Source organism: Muntiacus reevesi, chromosome 1 (assembly GCF_963930625.1).
Source record: "Muntiacus reevesi chromosome 1, mMunRee1.1, whole genome shotgun sequence".
In the NCBI taxonomy this organism is placed as follows: Eukaryota; Metazoa; Chordata; class Mammalia; order Artiodactyla; family Cervidae; genus Muntiacus; species Muntiacus reevesi.
Window position 1 is genome coordinate 247,184,030 of NC_089249.1, and position 18,655 is coordinate 247,202,684.

The following is an 18,655-nucleotide window of genomic DNA, read 5'->3' on the forward strand; positions in this document are numbered from 1 at the left end:
TTGACGTTAAGCATTGATTCCAATTTCTTTTTGGAGAGGGAGAGTTGGAGATTTCTTCTCCATTGGCTCTTCTACCAAGATGCTTTGTGATGCATGTTAATTTTAAGGATTTTCAACTTTCCTTTTGATCCTGAGATACTTCTTTATCTTCTAACAAGATCCCCTTTAGCTGTGGATGTGCAAAACCAATTTCCATGCTGTCAACAAAGCACTCCTTATGCTGTTTGATAACAGTGACCACTTAGAGAAGGAAGACTGAGTGTGCAGTTCTCTAAATGAGCAAGCAGACTAATTTGGCATCTTCCTGCCCCATTCTCTATACCCGACCTCTCTATACCTCTCTCTGGTTTCAGCTCTTGTGAAAATCATTATCTTCTTTTCTGGGATGCATGCCTTGTGTTTATTTGCAACGAAGTGACTGTCATCAAGGAGAAACATTGGGTACTCAGGAAGATCATTCCTTCAATCCATTCTTCATTTAATAGCCAGAGTGATTTTTTTCAAAGTGGAAATCTGATTGTGGCACTCCCCTACTTTAAACTCTTCAGTGACTTCTTGTGCAACTAGGATAATGCTGAGCCCATAAAGTGCTTGCAAGACCCCAGGATTCAACCTCATTTTCCCTTGCCTTTGATGTCTATACCCAACCACATACACATATTTGTAGTTCCATGTAGGTAGAGTACTCCAGCTACCACAGGGCATTTGTACATTCTTTTCTTTACTCTAAAGACCCTTCCTTTCCCATTTTACTAGTTAGTTTTTTCTTTGCACTAAATCAAAACTCTGTCATTTCATCAGATAGGCCTTGTCTGGTTATCCTAAATTAATCCCAGTTCTGTCCCTCTTCTTCCTCAATGTCCATCCCCCTCACCCCCAATCTGCCCCCATCAAGGCATCACACACCAATCATAGTGGCAGTCTCACATTTGTTTTTGTGATTCTTCAAATTTGATTAATGTTTAAGCCCCTACTAATCTGTAAATTTTGTGAAACTAGGCCCCTGATTGTTTTTTTCAACATTGGGGATTGTGTGGATTCTGTTCTATGTCCACAGACAACGCTTGGTACATAATGATAAGAATGAAAATAAGAGAATAACAATAGTAGCTACCTTTTCCATACCATGGACTGTTTTACCTCCTCATGTATAGTAAATTCTTTCGTCCTTTTAACAACCTTATGAGTTAGGTTCTACCATTATTCCCATTTAAATATAGGGAAGCAGAGCTACAGGGAGGCTATACGACTTCATAAAGGTCACATAGCTAAAAAGTAGTAAAGCTAAGATGAAAACCACTCAATGTGGTTACAAACTTAGCATTTTAAATTATAATGCTATCTTTCTTTTGTATAAAATAGATGTTCCATAACTGTTTGTTGAATGAAGAGTTGAATGAAGATACGAATAAAAAAGCACATGACTCCAAAAATCTGGAATAAAATTCCAGAGATCTGAGGTCAGTCTCAACTCTATGCCTGACACCTATGTGTAATTTCAGCTTTGAAGGCCTCCATTCCCTCCCTTTGTGTGAACAGGGGAAGTGAGACAGACAGCATTAAGCATAAACAATCTGTGACTCCAAGCTGGCGTGACTTGAAAGGCTACATCTGGATTCAGCTCTTGGGCTTTGAAAACTTAAAACAAAAATGACCAAGGTAGAGAGCTTGTTTCCTAGATCATAAGGGAAGTTAGAGCCCCTGAGAGATGGAACAATAAACGGAAAGACCATCTGAATGGAGCATGCATCGTGCTTCCAGACCAAGCAAACAGGAAGTTGTAGGCCTTTCTCTGCCTATCATTTTAGGTATTGCATGAGGGGGGGGGACTTAGGGGATAATTATCAACAATCACTTCCTTTTTGAGATATTTGTTATTAGCAGTTGTGAATGCCTGCTGGAGAAACCACTGAGTTAATTTTCCCCTTTCCTAATGTAGTTATACAAAAGTCTCGTTGCGTTAATACTTTTGCAATTGTGCTGTAACTGAAGCCTCAGAAAACAGCTCACCAGAGATCCCAAGCCTTGCAAACAAGTCTCGGGAAGCCTGCATGGAAAATGCAGACATGCTCCTCTGTTGCTAGTTAAGCCGGCTGGGACATTAATGCATGCCTCCTCCAGCATTTTAGACCCAGGCCCCAGGCTCAGGCCCCCATCCCCACCCGCAAGGCTGCCACCAGGGTCCTCTGTGCCTCCTAAACACTTGGCTGCGGCACTTGGGACATTTTATTGAGGCAGCTTTACTGGAAGGATCCAATTACAGGGAATGGCATGTTAGATTCAGTGCCCCGGTTAACAATGCTATGGAGAACACTGAGGTTCCTTTAGTCCTTCCTGGGATGAAAAAAAGATGAATAGAGGTAATGGCAAACAGTCCCTTGAGATGGCTGCTACTTCTGGACATGAACACTCCACTGTTTTTTTTTGTTTTTTTTTTTAAACTTTATATTTTTATTCATATATAAAAAGCAATACATCATAGTTGCAGAAGAAAAATATCCAACAATAGGAAGTAGAAAGAGTAAAAAGTAAAGTTCTCCCTTCCTGCCCTTAAAATCCTACATACTTCCCCTGAGGTAAGCACTGTTTTCTGATTATTGCATATCCTTCCAGATCTTTCTTTATTGCATTTAAAACAAAATTATATTTTACTTTAAAAATTTCTGTCTACATTTTTCTGCAACTTTGTTTTTTGCCTTAACAATATATCATGGATATTTTCCACATCAATGCATACAAGTCTACTTTATTCTTTCTAACTGATGCTTGCAATTCCTAGTATGTCTATATTACTATTTTCTTAAGCAGTTCCTCTTGTTGATCCATTTTTAGATGCTTCCCAAATTTTGGCCACTACAAATAATTCTGTGGTGAATATCTAGTTTCTTTAAAAACAGTGTGCACACATGAGAGAGTTTTTGTAGAGTAAATTCCAGAGTGATTATTCAGAGAATTAGATGAAAATATTACTTCTAGGATGGTCAAATTCAGATTTCCTCTTGAGCTTGAATAAACCTTTGGAGGTTTTCTTTTTTTTTAAAATATAAATTTAAAAAATAAAATAGTGCTGCAGTCACATGACAGATCCACATATTTACTCTCCTGTTATAATCCCTCATCCAGCCAGTTCAACTTAGAGCCCCACAGGTAACCACTGCTATTACTTTCTTAGGTTTTCCTCCAAATCTTTTAATGCATAAACAAGCAAATATGAATATGTTTTCTTATTTCTTCCCCCATTTTTACATAAAAGCAATATATTTTGTGTACTCTCTTGCTCTTGCTGTTTTCTCTTACCCATACATCTGATAGGCTTTTCCATATAAATACACAGAAAGCTTTCTCATTACTTAAGAAAAAATTATGTTTTTAGAACAATTTTAGGTTTACAGAAAATTTGAGTAGCAACTGCTGAGGTACAGAGAATTTCTATATACCACCCTGCACCTTCCCACCAGTTTTCCATGTTATCAAATCTTGCATCAGTATGTTACAGCTGATGAACCAATACTGATACATTATTGTTAACAAAAGTCCATGGTACATTAAGGTTCACTTTTTGTGTTTTATATATCTGAGTTTTGAAAAATGTCATGTATTCATCCTTCAGTATCATGCAGAATAGTTTGTGTCCTAAAAATCCCGTGTTCATCTAGGTGTCTCTCCCTCCCTGGCAATTACTGATCATTTTGCTGTCTCTACGGTTTTGCTTTTTTCAGAATGTCGTATAGTTGGACTCATACAGTGTATAGCCTTTGCGGACTGACTTCTTTATGTAATGCATATTGCATTCTTCTGAATTTTTTTCATGATTGATAAGCTTTTTTTTTTTTTTTTAACTGCTGAATAATTCCTATGGGTGCACCACCGTTTATTCCTTTATTGAAGGACATCTTGGTTGTTTCCAAGTTTTGGCAACTATGAATAAGACTGCTATTAGCATTTTTGTGCAAGTGTTTGTGTGGACTGAATTTCATATCAAGGAGTACAATTGCTGAATCATATGGTGAGACTGGTTTAGATTTATAAGAAGTTGCGAAACTGTTTTTACAAAGTGGCTGTAACATTTTGCATCCCCATTAGCAGTAAACGGGAATTCCTTGTCAGCATTTGGCGGTGTTAGTTTTGAATATTAGCCATTCTAATAGATGTGTAGTGTCTCTCGTTGTTTTAACTTGCAGTTCCCTAATGACATATAATGTTGAACATCTTTTCATATGCTTATTTGCCATCTCTATAACTGCTTTGGTTAGGTGGCTCTTCAGATCTTTCACTTGTTTTTAAATTTGAATGTTTTCTTATTGTTGAGGTGTAAGAGTTCTGTGTATTTTGGATATAATTCCATTATCAGGTATGCTTTGCAAGTATTTTTGCTCAGTCTGTGACTTGCTTTTTCATTTTAATAAATGTCTTTTGCAGAGCAGAAGTTTTAAACTTAAAGTATAGCATCATTTATTTTCTTTCATGAATTGTGCTTTTGATGTTGTATCTAAAAAATCCTCACCAAACCCAATGTCACTTAGATTTTCTCCTATATTTTCATCTAGAAGTTTACATTTAGATTTATGGTCCATTTTGTGTAAATTCTTGTGAAAGCTGTAAGGTATGAGTTTAGGTTCATTTCTTTGTATTTGGATGCCTAGTTATTTCAACATCATTTGTAGTAAAAAATATCATTTAATTATTAAACTACCTTTGCTTCTTTGTCAAAGATCAATTGACTATACTTCTGTGAGGTTATTTTTTGGCTCTTTATTCTGTCCTATGATCTATAATTCCATACTTTTGCCAATCCTACACTGTAGCTTTGTATTTAAGTCTTAAATTTGGGTAGTATCAATCCTCTCAGTTTCCTTTTCTTTAATGTTGGGTTGGCTATTCTGGGTCTTTTTGCCTTTATACATAAACTTAAGAAATCACTTTGTTGATATCCACAAAGTAACATGCTTGGATTTTACTGGAATTTCATTAAATCTTTAGATAAATATAAGAAGAATTGACATCTTAACAATGTTCAGTCTTTCTATACATGAACATGCACTATTTCTCCATTTATTAAGATATTTTATGTGTTTCATTAGAGTTTTGGAATTTTCCTTAGATAGTTCATATACATATTTTGTTGTATTTATACCTAAATATTTAATTTTAATGGAGGGCTAATGTACATGGCGCTGTGTTTTCAATTTTAAATTGCTATTGTTCATTGCTGGTATTTGAGAAAGTAATTGACTTTTGTATGTTAACTTTGTGTCCTGCCACCTTGTTGTAATCACTTACTAGTTCCTGGAGTTTTTCTGTTGATTCTTTGGAATTTTCTGTAAACAATCATGTCATCTGTGAACAAAGACAATTTTATTTCTTCCTTCCCAATCTGTGAACCTTTGTTTCCTTTTCTTATCATATTGCGTTGGCTAGGACTTCTAGTAGTATGTTGAAAAGCAGTAGTGAGAAGGGCCGTTATTGCCTTGTTCCCATTTAAGGGAAAGGTATCTAGAAACTTACATTATGTATGATGTTAACTGTAGATTTTTTGTAGATGTCTTCTACTTAAGTTGAAGAAATTTCACTCTATTCCTGGTTTGCAGAGTGTTTTTTAACTGTGAATTGCCTAGTGATTTCTGTTTTGGAAGGTTATTACTGTTGATTCAATTTATTTATATACACAGACACTTCAGATTACCCATTTCATCTTTTATGAGTTTTTATAGAATCTGACTTTCAAGTAATTGGTCCATTTCATATAAAGTTATCAAATTTGTCAGCACAGAATTACAATATTCTCCATTATTGTCAGTTTAGTTTCCATCAATAGTGATGGTCTGGCTTTCATTTCTAGTATTAGTAATTTTTGTTTTCCTTTTTTTCGTGGTTTGCCTGGCTAGAATTTTTTGAATCTTATTGATTTAAATTGTTCTTATTTTATTGTTTTCTATTTTATTAATTTCTGCTCTGATTTTCTGTTTTGTTTGAATTTAATTTGCTTCTCTTTTTGTAGTTTCCTAAGATGGAAGCTTAGATTGTTGATTGTAGATCTTTTCCTTTCTAACATATGCATTCATGTAATACATTTCCCTCTAAACATTGCTTTCACTACATCCACAAATTTTGATAAGTTGTATTTTCATTTTCATTTAATTCCAAATATTTTAAAATTTCTTTGATACTTCCTCTTTGGTCCACATGTTACTTAGAAGTGTGCTGTTTAATCTTCAAATATCTTTTACAGTATCTTTCTGTTATTGATTTCTAATTTAATTCCATTGTGGTCTGAGAGTGTACTTTGTTTGATTTATATTCTTTTAAATTTGTTAAGGTGTGTTTTATGACCCATAATGTGGTCTGTCTTAGTGAATGTTGCATGTGAGCTTGAGTAGAATGTATATTCTGCTGTTGTTGGGTGAAGTATTCTATAAATGTCAATTAGATCCACTTGATTGATGGTCCTGTTCAGTTCAACTGTATACTCATAGATATTCTGCCTGCTGGATCTGTCAATTACTGAGAGGAGTGTTGAAGTTTCTAAATACAATAGTGGATATGTCTGTTTCTCTTTGCAGTTCTATCAGTTTTCACTTTACACATTTGACACTCTGTTGTCAGGCACATACACATTGAGGATTATTATATCCTTTTGGGGTATTGACCCCTTTATCATCATTTGATACCCCTTTCGTCTCTGATAATATTCCTTGCTCTAAAGTCCACTTAGTCTGAAATTAGTATAGCTACTCCAGCTTTCCTTTGATTTGTTATCATGGTTTGTCTTTCTCTAGCTCTTTACTCTTATTAGTCTATGTCTTTATGTTTTAAGTAGATATCTTTTAGATATCCAAAAAATTAGATAATTAGGTCTTGCTTTGTTTTAATCTACTCCAACAGTCTCTGTCTTTTATTTAGTGTATTTAGACCATTCACACTTAAAATGGTTATTGACGTAGCAGGTTTAATATCTACTATATGTGTAACTGGTTTGTACTCATTGCCCTTGGTCTTTGTATCTTTTTTTCTTTCACTTTTCTGCCTCCAAGGATTTTCAGTGAGCATTTTCTGTGTTCCCATTTTCTTCTCTTAGTATATACATTATATTTGCTTTTTAAGTTCTTTTAGTGGTTTCTCTAGAGTTTGAAACGTATAATTTACCTAAGTTCACTCATATATGGACTCTATACCATGGAAATGTATACTATTTATATATATATATATACACACACACATACACACACATGTGTAAGAATTAACTTCATTGCTTCATGGGTAATGTGGTTTACCTTGTAACACAGTACTTCTACTCCCTCCTTTTTATATTTTATAACATATTGTCACTTATTTATCCATAAACTGCAATCATCTAACTTATTATTAGCATTATAATTTTGAACAAACTACTACCTGTTAGATGAATAAGAAAAGTAAGATTTTACTTCATTTCTTCTCTAATCCTCCTTTGTTTATGTACGTCAGTGTTTCACATTGTGCTTTTCTTTTTGAAGAACTTCTTTTAACGTTTCTTGCAAAGCATGTGTAATGATGATAAATTCTCTCAATTTTGTTTGATAAAGTTTTTATTTCTTCACTATTGAAGGATGATTTTGCTGGATACAGAATTCTAGGTTGGTGGTTTTCTACTTCCAACACTTAAATAACATTATGCTGTCATAAATATTGAATGTTTATATTTTAATATTTGACAAGGATAGATTTCTCTCAGTGCTCTTGAAAGATTCCTCCCTATGTCCACCTTTATAGTTTTCCTGACTGTCATTTATTTTGTATATATAGGAAGATCAAATAAGAATGTCTAATTTCAGGCTATCCCCACAAAATCTTGTATTTTTATTGAGATTACACTACACTTCAAATTAATAAGGAAGAATTGTTATGCCAATAGAACCCTTGTTGAGCAAAAAGAGGTCTAGTGTTTTTCAGTAACCATTGGCTTGATATAAAATATAGTTTATTCCTATCTTGTTAAGAGTTTTTTTTAAACAATAATGAAAATTTTAATATCTATGGAGATTAGCATCACATTTTTGTGCTTAGATCTGCATTAATATGATAGATCATATTAATAGATTTCTTAATACTGTAAATTCCATTTATTCTTAGAATAAACCCCACTTTGTCAGATGCATAATTTTTTAATGTGCTGTTGGGTTATGTTTGATATTTATTTTAAAATCTTGCTTCAATATTCATAAGCAAAATTGGTCTATAGTTTTCTTATTTGTGTAGGTATGTGCATGTCTGTAAGTGCACACACTAAATCTTTGCCAGGTTATTGTTTCATTTTAGGTACTATTGGAATTAATTTGCTTTATGAGGTTGGAAAAATTTCTCTATGAAATCATTTGGATATGTAGATATGGAGGAGACGGGGAAATGGGTATAGTCAAACTATGTTTGCTATGTCTTCTTTGGAAATCAGACTATTTATTATATTTTCCGTTCCTTCCAGAGGCTGTTTGTTAAAATACAACCACCCAGTGGTTTTGGTAAAATATTTGGTAAAATACAAACATTGGTGAGCTCTTTATCACTAGTGCCACCTGGAAATCCCTGTGCCTTTCATAGTTTTATTTGTAAAAAATATTTATGTTTCTTTTTTCTTGATTTGATTAGGTCATTTATCTTTTACTTTTTAAAATAACCAGCTTTTCAAAGTTCAAACACGTATTTATACTCTTCAAGTAAGAAAAAAAGGGCATGAAAAATGTACATACATATGTATTCATTTGAGTAAAAGAAAGGCAGGAAGCATAAGATAGAAATTAATGAGACTGGTGAGTTGCAGGGTGGTAATGGAATGGAAATAAGGAAGTGATGGGAACAGAGTGGGAGGAATGAATGGGAGGCACACTATTCCATATCTCTGTGTTTGTATAGAGCTCACGCTTGGAACCATGACAAAGTTCACATATTGGAAAACAATTAATACCAGGATATCAGTTAATACCAGGATATGAGTGCAATCCAAAATCGAATATAAAAATTATGAATGAACCAACTACAGGTGAATAAAGTAACTACACTGAAGGAGATAGAGAAGAAAAAACTAACCTAAACAAACCTTGAAACAGCATTTTGACTGTACACCATAAGGGTAAAGACAAAAGCAGTTATACACAAAAATTGCCCTAGCTACTGAATTTGAGTTTATGGGGCTATGGTGAACCATGCTGAAACCATGTATATACTAGAATTAAACAAATCAATACATCTATTATAGATAATAAAAGCAAGGTTCTTACTTTCAGAGAAACCAGTTACAGATAAAGGAGAGGACTAGAATGGGCTCTGTGATATTAGATCAGAATAAGAGATAGCAAAATGAACTATTTTTTTAATGAATACAAATAGATATAGAAATAAATATAGATGTGTGTGTATGCAGGAGTTAGTATACATGTGTATGCTTCCTAGCTGTGTCCACAGAGAGGGGCTAGACACTCCAGTAGCAATGAGCACACCTGGCACTCAGATTATGGTTTCTATAGGTCATTTTCCAATAGCAGGAATCAGGGTTCCTTTAAAAAAAACTGTAGATTCCAGGGAAGTAGCAGAGAAACTAATAAGATGAACCTGGAAAATATTCTAGCTGCAGAAGTAAGGAAATATTTTTTAAATGATAGCAATGTGTTCAAAAGAACTCTGAAGACAACTTGAAGAAGCTCCAGAATCTCCAAAATTAAAGGCAGTTGGGGCAAGAAAATTACTAGTAGGTTGCGTTATAACATGTAGGATAAAGCAAATAATATTTTGCTGTATTTTCTTTATCACATACCTATCCATCTATCTATCACTCAATCAATTCTTCAATCCATCTCATTTTTTGATCCATTAAAAATTAGTAGACATCAGATAGCTTGTCCCTCAAATACTTCAGCATGCATATTATTAACTAGAGCTTAATATTATTTTTGCAATTCCTTTTGAGGTAAGGTTTACATTTTATACATATAAACATACAATTATATTTTGTTGGTATTGCTCAATGTCTCCTGCTGCTGAATATTGAAAATGGAAAAATCTGGGATCATTTTCCTTCATCTTATGAGTGACTTAATCTTTTTTATTGATTCCAGAGGATTCTTTGTCTTTAAAATTGAAGACTTTCCCAGATACAATTACTATTTACCTTCCTATATCAATTTTTTTCTTGGAACATGGTGTCTTCTTTCAGTGGGCAAATTCAAGTCATCTTTTTAAAAATAAATTATTTCTTAAATTGTATTTTCCATTATGTGTTCTGGTCCATTATTTTTTGTTTTATTTAGCCTACCATAGGATCTTAATATGCAAGAGCTCTTTGCCCACATGCTCACTTGTGTTCTTTATCTTTGAATAAAGAAAAGGAAGATATGACTTATTTATTTAAATAAGAGAATTTACTTCTGTATTGAAAAAAAGCCACAAAGTAAAATGCCACATCAAACACTGAGACACATGATGATTATTACAGGAGTAAATGATAATTGAGTGAGGGGGCAGAACAAAAAGATCCAGAAATTTACCCACCTCAAGTGAATTTTTATCATTAAAAACTAAACGTGCTTGCAGAATGAGTTCTTTAGTATAAACACAGTTAATTAATTAAAAGTATAATAAACAATAGTAACAGTTCAAGGACCCAAGAGTATACACTTCGCCCACTTAAATAAGTAGATTCTAGGTCATAAGAGGGGATTCTAAGATACAGAAAAAATTAACCTAAGGTCTGTAGCTGAGAAACTATCCAACATTATTTCGAGTTCTCTATCGCTAGCTAGAGGACAGGATGATCTATATGGTTTAAGGAAAGAGCTTTGGTTTGACTTTTTCCTCCTATTATAATCCATCCTACCCAAGAACTCAAATATGCAAACAATTATTGTGTACCTACTAAGGGCAAATGACAGTGTTAAATATACACAAAAAGACCCCAGACACCTTAAAGTAATAAAACTATCCTCCACTCCTTTTGTTAACTGAAGACATATTATCAATAGCAAAAGCAACACAGTTATCAAATCCACCCTGTGTAAATATAGTCAGGAAAAACATCTTTTTCTTTTTCCCATCATGCCTAATCATCTTTAACACTACTGTTTAAGGGCTTGCTCCTATTTGTGGAGACTTACAGATTGAGAGAGATATAAAGCATAGTCCCAGACTTTGAGGACTGTCTAATACCCCCACTCTGAACCTCTTCAAACTGACTTTTCCATTTACAAAGGGTGGTCGTGGTGAGAAAATAGATCTTTAGAAATTAAATCTGCTTAATATGGCTTGACAGAATTAAAAATAATAGCAATGCAGTTTCACAGACTGACTTTCTTGCTAAACAAACACCAAAGCGCCTTTCAATTTTCCAAATGCAGGGACTAGTTTCAAAAGATTCATGTTACTGGAAAGCTCCCAACCAAATAATGTCTCTTTATTAGAAGCAAATGAAGAAAAAAGAGGATCTGTGGAGGAGTGGGAGCTACATAATTATATTAAAGCATAAACTCAGGAGTTCAGATAGGGATACATGGGAGGAATAGTTGCCCTGGCTTTAGTTGGAGAGAAACTGTGATCAGAAACATGTATTTGATAGGGTAGTCTTATTAGTGAGTTAGATGATGATAGAGAAAAGCTTGAGAATTCAGCCAGGATTGAATTTAAACAAGTTTTTCTGCACTGCAGGGAGCTGGAAGACCTTGGAGTCTAGTTGTCCAGCAGGGTAGGCAGGAGTGGGATTTGGTGAAGGAGCAGAATACAGTTTCTAACAATTTAGGTTCCAGAAGCCTGAAGCCTTAGGTATTAGTTGTGACTCTGCTCTTTAGTTCAGGTGTGACTTTGGACAGGGACAAAATCAGTATTTATTTTATAAAGTCTGGGGGGAGATAAGCAGTGCTAGTACATAGAGAGCATTTAGCGAATTGCTGCACATTCAGGTAGGATGCGTAAATGTAAGCTGCCTTGAGATTATATTGCAGTGATAATAATGACAATAACAATAATAAACAGCAGCAGCTGCCATCCAGGATTTAAGTCTGAGTCTTCCCTGTTTAAAATAACTAATGCACCTAACAGTTTTCTCTTGCGTATTCACTAATTGTTCCATCAGTCTATTCTTTCAAATACTTTCCTCACTTTTCAGTCCCCCAAATGGGGCTCATAGCAAGACACTTGAATTGAAAGCATGCATCTATTCATCTGTCAGTTACTTATTCATTCAACAAGCATTTATTGAGAAGCCACTGTTTGGAAGACCCTGTTGGGAGCCAGGGATATACGTGATGGTTAAAAAGGTAGATTCTTCTATTCTGGAAATTTAAGACCTAGTAGGGGGCTGTACATATTAAACAGATTAATTGGGCTAAGGTTTGGGTGTTTGAGAGGAGACTGGGGTTTGGGCAATGGCTTTCTGGAAGAAGTAATTAAGTCGAAACTTGAAAGATAAGCAGGAATCACTCAGTTGAAGGGGATCAGGAATGGATAAGAACAGCGAAAATTATTCCAAAAAGGAATGTGCAGAGGCAAGAATTTGTGAAAGCGAGTAGAATGCCATCCAGCGTGCCTGGATAAGGGATGTGAAGAGAAGGGTGTCCAGAGATAAGAGATGGGTTGGCATTGGATATGAAGGGTTTTGTTAAAACACCTTCAGAGAGTACTTTTTTATTCTGAGGGCAATGAGATTGGAAAATAGAAAAATCTTAACATGTCCACGAAAACACTGGTATGCAATTTTTTCCTGCCATTTTCATTTTAGTTATTCCATTTCATCCTCAAAACAAGTCTAAGAGGTAGAGGAGGGCAGGCATCTCTCCTCTTCTGTAGCCAAGGAAACAGTGTCAGACTTGTGTCCTCCCAGGTCACTGCCAAGTTCCATTTTGTAAGACTGCCTGACAATAAAAAGCACCTTTCCTTTTACCTCCTGATACACTCTTTCTCTAAATTTAATTGATGGGATGTTGATGCTGAGATATTGTTCAAGGAGAGCACTTTATAGAGTAAGGCAAGCCCTTTAGGAAGGAAGGTGACCTGATATAGGCCCCTACAGCTCCCAAATCACTTGATTCCATGGAGCTCCACATGCCTTGGCCTGCCTTCTCCATTTGGAAGCTCTGGCTGGGGCTATTCTTGAAACCCATTGAGGAAACTGTGTGAGGTTATCTCCATTATTCCCTCACATCTTCCTCCCTTGGCACAAGGAAGCTGTTAAAATGAATTGGAATTTGAAAAAGGTCCAAGTGTAGCCATGCATCAATCACAGATATCTGAGTGGGTCCAAAAGCACAGAAAACAAGCAATATTTAATCAGAGATTCATGGGTCCCCACAGGCCCAGGTTACCATACATTCATACATATACACACAAATGAACAAAAACAAACAAATATTAAAAATAGGCCTCTGCCCAGCTTGGAATTTTTCCAGCCAAGAAAATACTCATTTTTCTCACCATCTTAATGATTTCTTTCTCCCTTGGTTTTTTTATCCTTATGAAATGCCAGTGGATTCATGAACAAGGGTAAAATTCTGACAAGCAAGAGAGCGAGAGAATGAATAGGACATAATTGTTATAAGAGGCAACCGTTTATTTTTCTTCTTTAAATGACAGGCTCTTAGGAAGGAGGATACTACACTAGTTACCTGGAAGCAGAGAACAAGGACTTAGCTTTCAGATGTAATAAATCAGTGGGGTAACTATATAAACTGTTGTTTACTTTTGAAAAATCATTTGTATTTTGAAATGATTTTAGACTTGCAGAAGAGCTGCAAAAAAAAAATAGTACCTATAGCCTTCACACAGTATACACTTATGCTAACAGCTTATGTAACTAACAAATTAATTTTGGTACAATTTTATTAAACTAAATAACTTACTTGGATTTCACTAGTTTTTCCACTAATGTTCCATTTCTGTCCCAGGATTATGTTTAGTTTCATGTTTGCATTTTGTGCTTCCTTAGTCATTTCTAGTCTTTCATGACCTTGACACATTTGAAGAGTACTTGCTAATTATTTTGTAGAATGTTGTGCAATTTAAATGTGTCTGTTGTTTTCTCTTGGTTATGCTACAGTTATATATTGTTGGGAAGAATGCAACAGAGGTGGCATGCCCTTCTCCAGGCACATGTTAAGGGGTACATGGTGTTGATAAATGCTACTTAATCTTGACCACTTGTCTAACATCCAGCACCTGGCTGGCCTCCTATACTATCCATGAGAAGTTACCATTTTCCTTTTTGAAATTACTAATTATTTATGAGAAGATAATTTGGGATTGTATATGTACTCTGTTTCTGCCTAAACTTTTCTCTCACCAATTTAAGCATCCTTTAGTGGACTTCACCTGCAGCAATTCTTACTATCACATGATAGTCTAATACTGATACTCTGTTTCTTTTATTCTTTTTATGTGCATTCTTGGAATTCTTCTGTAAGGAGGAATTGTCACTTCACTTATTCAATATTAACTTGTCAACTTTTTTGCTCTTTGGATTATAATTCAATATTATGACTCTTTATTTTGTTGCTTGATTGCTCAAATTTGGGCCATTGGCAGCATTTCCATATTGGCTGCCTGTCATTTCCATATGCTGTCTTTTTTCTGTCTTTTTTTTTTTTTCAAGATTTTCTTACTTTCTAGCACCACAAGATACTCCAGACTCATGGTACATATGCTCAGTGCCCCAGCCTGGAAAACTGCCAGTTGTCCAGAAGCTAGTTCCTTTTATTGGAGAAAGTAATTAAAATTCTGAAAGAGATAGGAATACCAGACCACCTGACCTGCCTCTTGAGAAACCTGTATGCAGGTCAGGAAGCAACAGTTAGAAATGGACATGGAACAACAGACTTAGGAAAAGGAGTACGACAAGACTCTATATTGTCACCCTGCTTATTTAACTTAAATGCAGAGTACATCATGAGAAACGCTGGGCTGGATGAAGCACAAGCTGGAATCAAGATTGCCGGGAGAAATATCAATAACCTCAGATATGCAGATGACACCACCCTTATGGCAGAAAGTAAAGAGGAACTAAAGAGCCTCTTGATGAAAGTGAAAGAAGAGAGTGAAAAAGTTGACTTAAAGCTCAACATTCAGAAAACTAACATCATGGCATCCAGTCCCATCACTTCATGGCAAGTAGATGGGGAAACAGTATCAGACTTTATTTTTCTGGTCTCCAAAATCACTGCAGATGATGATTGCAGCCATGAAATTAAAAGACGCTTACATCTTAGAAGGAAAGTTATGATCAACCTAGATAGCATATTAAAAAGCAGAGACATTAGTTTGCCAACAAAGTTGTGTGTAGTCAAGGCTATGGCTTTTCTAGTAGTCATGTATGGATGTGAGAGTTGGACTGTGAAGAAAGCTGAGCACTGAAGAATTGATGGTTTTGAACTGTGGTGTTGGAGAAGACTCTCGAGAGTCCCTTGGACTGCAAGGAGATCCAGCCAATCCATCCTAAAGGAGATCAGTCCTGGATGTTCATTGGAAGGACTGATGTTGAAGCTGAAACTCCAATACTTTGGCCACATGATGCAAAGAGCTGACTCATTTCAATTATTAGTAACCTCAGTCTGGATGGAGCTGAAATATCTCTCTGAAATGTTTCCCCACCAGTTTTATTGTATATTCTTAGGCCCAGGGACGGCGGAGCCTTGTGGGCTGCCGTCTATGGGGTTGCCCAGAGTTGGACACGACTGAAGCAACTTAGCAGCAGCAGGCCATGTAGGAGGTGTCTGTGAAGAGGTCATGACAGATGGCAGACCTTTGGCTTCTTCCTTGTGGTCTTGGCCAAACCTATGGTGGTACCACTAGACTTGATGTAGTCATTCTGGATAACAGGGAATTCTGCTTGATGATTAGGGCTGGTTAGCATTCTTGAAGCAGAGATGAAAGCATTTTGAAGAATGTCCAACTAGGAGAAGCATGTGGAGAAACTGGAGGTGAGGAAAACTCAGAGAAGATGCTCTTTGCCCTCTCTAAATGTCAGTGAATACCAGTCTCACCCAAAGGAGCAGTAGAGTCTAAGAAAGGGAATTTATCTCTGTAGAAATGAATCCTGATCCACAGCATGAGGGTCAATAGAATTATTTTCTGGACACAGCAAGAGTTTATAAATGAAATAGATGTTCAAGAATCTGGATTTCAGAAAGAGAATAACTGGGTTTGAATCAAAGCTCTGCCATGGATTTTGGACAGACTGTTCAAGCTTTAAACATTAGCTTCTTCAACTGCACATTTTGGATAATAATAACACTAAGTCATTATGAGATTAAATGTGATAAGTTATGTAAAGGGTCACTAAAGAGCATTATTATTTATATTTAAAAATTTGCATTCGTGTTAAAAGAGGTAATATTGGTAAAAAATTTTAGAGTTAAGATCACACACTTATTTGTTGGATAAATTCAAAATTTATCCAAATTGAAAATCAAACTCATTAAATGGCCTACCCCTACTCTTTTTGTTCCCCTCTTAACTGATGTTTAGAAGCAGAGGATAGCTTTGCTAATCTCATCTCAGCAATTCTTTTCAAAGACTGTAGATTACTATGGAAATATTGCATTTAAAACTATGAGCTTAATGATAAGTGCCATCATGACTCTGCTTGTTGTACCTTTCTATTCATGGGCATTCAAGTGTATAAGACATTTCCTCTCTGATGGTACATCACAATCTCTGAAATATCTTTATTCAACTACTTGGATTAGTGATTCTGTACAGACATAGCCAACATTGTTGCTGGAGGGAAAATAAGAAGAGGCCGATGTGAGAACAATCACAGATGGCTCAGATGGTAAAGAATCTGCCTGCAATGTGGGAGACCCAGGTTCAATTCCTGGGTCAGGAAGGTCCCCTGGAGAAGGGCATGGCACCCACTCAAGTATGGCAACTTGCCCAGAGAATTCCATAGACAGAGGAGCCTGCTGGGCTACAGTCCATGGAGTCATCAAGAGTCAGATATGACTGAGCGACTAACACACACAATAAACATATGTTCCAATAAAATACTTGTTCCGTGATATTGTCTTTCAAACTTTAACTGGATGGGACAAAATGGTGTCTTATTGCTTGATTTAACTGAAGTTGAACATTTTGCCATATATTAATAAGCAAAAGTGTTTTTTTAAATTGTGAAATTTCTGCCCATTTTCTATTGGATTGTATATGTCCTACTTAAATTCAGTTCAGTCACTCAGTTGTGTCCGACTCTTTAGACCCCATGAACTGCAGCACACCAGGCCTCCCTGTCCATCACCAACTCCCAGAGTCCACACAAACCCATGTCCATTGAGTCAGTGATGCCATCCAACTATCTCATCTTCTGTCGTCCCCTTCTCCTCCTGCCCTCAATCTTTCCCAGCATCAGGGTCTTTTCAAATGAGTCAGCTCTTCGCATCAGGTGGCCAAAGTATTGGAGTTTCAGCTTCAACATCAGTCCTTCCAATGAACATCCAGGGCTGATCTCCTTTAGGATAGACTGGCTGGATCTCCTTGAAGTCCAAGGGACTCTCGAGAGTCTTCTCCAACACCACAGTTCAAAACCATCAATTCTTCAGTGCTCAGCTTTCTTCACAGTCCAACTCTCACATCCATACATGACTACTAGAAAAGCCATAGCCTTGACTACACCCAACTTTGTTGGCAAACTAATGTCTCTGCTTTTTAATATGCTATCTAGGTTGATCATAACTTTCCTTCTAAGATGTAAGCGTCTTTTAATTTCATGGCTGCAATCATCATCTGCAGTGATTTTGGAGACCAGAAAAATAAAGTCTGATACTGTTTCCCCATCTATTTGCCATGAAGTGATGGGACTGGATGCCATGATGTTAGTTTTCTGAATGTTGAGCTTTAAGCCAACTTTTTCACTCTCTTCTTTCACTTTCATCAAGAGGCTCTTTAGTTCCTCTTTACTTTCTGCCATAAGGGTGGTGTCATCTGCATATCTGAGGTTATTGATATTTCTCCCGGCAATCTTGATTCCAGCTTGTGCTTCATCCAGCCCAGCGTTTCTCATGATGTACTCTGCATTTAAGTTAAATAAGCAGGGTGACAATATACAGCCTTGATGTACTCCTTTTACTATTTGGAACCAGTCTCTGTTCCATGTCCATTTCTAACTGTTGCTTCCTGACCTGCATACAGGTTTCTCAAGAGGCAGGTCAGGTGGTCTGGTGTTCCCATCTCTTTCAGAAATTTCCACAGTTTATTGTGATCCACACAGTCAAAGGCTTTGGCGAAATCAATAAAGCAGAAGTAGATGTTTTTCTGGAACTCTCTTTTTCCATGATCCAGTGGATGTTGGCAATTTGATCTCTGGTTCCTCTGCCTTTTCTAAAACCAGCTTGAACATCTGGAAGTTCACGGTTCGTGTATTGCTGAAGCCTGGCTTGGAGAATTTTAAGCATTACTTTACTAGTGTGTGAGATGAGTGCAATTGTGCAGTAGTCTGAGCATCCTTTGGCATTGCCTTTCTTAGGGATTGGAATGAAAACTGACCTTTTCCAGTCCTGTGGCCACTGCTGAGTTTTCCAAATTTGCTGGCATATTGAGTGCAGCGCTTTCACAGCATCATCTTTCAGGATCTGAAATAGCTCAACTGGAATTCCATCTCCTCCATTAGCTTTGTTCGTTAGTGATGATTCCTAAGGCCCACTTGACTTCACAT